The sequence below is a fragment of the Rhincodon typus genome, chromosome 29, assembly GCF_021869965.1.
Source record: "Rhincodon typus isolate 14 chromosome 29, sRhiTyp1.1, whole genome shotgun sequence".
NCBI classification, from domain to species: Eukaryota; Metazoa; Chordata; class Chondrichthyes; order Orectolobiformes; family Rhincodontidae; genus Rhincodon; species Rhincodon typus.
The window spans coordinates 7,344,430-7,346,649 of record NC_063360.1 but is presented as its reverse complement, the minus strand read 5'-3'; the positions used below and the strand labels follow the sequence as shown (position 1 = coordinate 7,346,649).

At 43.5% G+C, this 2,220-nt stretch overlaps 1 protein-coding gene across 11 annotated transcripts in view; it reads left to right on the top strand.

Annotated features, from left to right (window-relative positions):
* The window catches only part of LOC109930527 (receptor-type tyrosine-protein phosphatase delta-like), a 458,059-nt gene that overhangs the window by 94,292 nt on the left and 361,547 nt on the right, over positions 1–2,220 (top strand). The window lies entirely within an intron of this gene.

Sequence of the window (2,220 nt, the reverse complement as noted above, 5' to 3'; positions counted from 1 at the left end):
CACACCTCCCTGGAAACCGTATTCCCCCACACCTCCCTGGAAACCGTATTCCCCCCACATCTCCCTGGAAAGCATATTTCCCCCCGCATCTCCCTGGAAACTCTATTCCCCGCCCCCACATCTTTCTGGAAACAGTACCTCGTGCACTTCTACCTGGAACCTTTCTGATCCTCTTTCTTTTTTTGGGCCACTCACTCTGGACATCACCGCTATGCCAGCTGTGGCTCAGTTGGTCGCTCTGTTGCCTCTGAATCCCAAGTTTTCTGGTTTAAGTCCCAAGCCCAGGAGATGAGCTGACCCTGCAGTGCAGTGCTCCACTCCTGAAGAGATGCCATCTCTCAGATAAAATGTGAGCCTGAAGCCTCCATTTGCCTCGGTTGGCTGTGAAACACCATTTCCACGTGTTAATCCCAGTGCCCTGACCAATATTTATTTCCCGGTCACACAATACAATTTAAAACAAAAACTATCCCATCATTATCCTGTTTCTATTTGAGGAATCTTGCTGTGTGCAAATTTGCCAATGTGTTTCTGATATATACCCAGCGGTGGTGATGTTTCAAATGCACTTCATTAACTGTGAAGCACTTGGGAATGTCCTGAGGTCAAGAAAGGTATCTATCTAAAGCTTGTCACAGTGTCACTGGGGGACAGTGTGGCCAACTTCTTACAGTAGTCCTATCATTTAAGTGATAATGTCTCCAGTCTAATGCTTGAGCAGTTGTGCTGTAAATACAGTTGAAATGTGGAGTCAGTACCCAGCCTATTGTTAGAGTATAGCTGAGTGACACTACACTTGGAAAAGAACATGTGCTTTGGTAGTGGTTTAGACCTTCATATCAGTTCTAACCCTTCTGATATGAGGTGTTTTCATGATGCATGATTGCAGAGATTGTATTGTGAATCTGCGCCAACTGCTCTAGTGTTTCACTCGAATCTGGTAGCGGCTTATTCAGGTTCATGTCAGAACGTTGCTAAATTGAGTCCCAATCATAAAGATTTAGTCCAGTGCAGCACTGAGAGAATGTGACACTGGAAATTGTGATGCAGTTCCGGGTCCGATTTGTTCAGTCCTGGGTTTCACACATCTTACGCAAACTCTTCATTCCAGTTGCTGGAAAACCCTGAATAATTTGTTTAAAATGAAAAGGCAAAGTACTGCAGATGCTGACGATCTGAAATGAACATAGAAAGTGCAAGAGAAACTCAGCAGGTTTGGCAGCATCTGTGAAGAGAGAAACACAGAGGTATTGTTTTGAGTCCAATATTACTCTTCTTCAGAACTGAATTCTTTCTTCTTGAGTCTTAGCAGTGAACTAAGACCAGCCACTCAGTGGCCCATGGGCTAATGTTACACAATATTAAAGCAAGCACTGTGTCCCACCCAATATGGCTGGTGCTGAGAAACATCCTGTATCTGCTTATAAAAACCGAAGGAACTGCGAATGCTGTAAATCAGGAACAAAAACAAAGTTGCTGGAAAAGCTCAGCAGGTCTGGCAGAATCTGTGACGGAAAAAACAGAGTTAACATTTTGGGTCCGGTGACCCTTCTTCAGAAACTTTAACTCTGTTTTTTCCTTCACAAATGCTGCCAGACCTGCTGAGCTTTTCCAGTAACTTTGTTTTTGTTCCTGCACCTGCTTATATTCAGTTTGGTTCATTTCACTGTATCTTGAGTTTGTTGACAAATATTGAGAGGTTGGTTGTAGAACTGTTAGTCTGTCTGACGTGAACCTGGATAATTTCTATGATACAGCTTGGTCTGATATAGCAGGCAGTCGGCACAAGTGTATTCTGATAGCAGGTAGGAGTAGATCAGGGTGACTAATGACTGCTGGGCCTATCTCCCGACGAGGAGTTCCCTGATCCTCTACTGGATTCTGTCTTTTTACACCATAAAGATCGCAAAGCATTGCTGGAAGAGAAAAGAATTCTCACCAACTTGTGCTAATTTATTTCCTGAGCTATTCACCTCACCAATGTGATAGCCTGGAAAAGCTGCCACATTTGCCTGAAAAGTAAATTGAAATGTTTAGTGACAATTCAAAATGGTGAAATGTTTCTGGAAAAGCTTTCCACATGATGTATAAGTGACCTGAACAGGTTCTGGGAGCCTTCAACAGACAAGGACTGAACACCTTGGTGAAAGAGTGAAGACCAAAAGTGTAAGACAGATCTGGTCAGAGGAACAAAGAGGGCTTTACCACAACTAGTTTTTG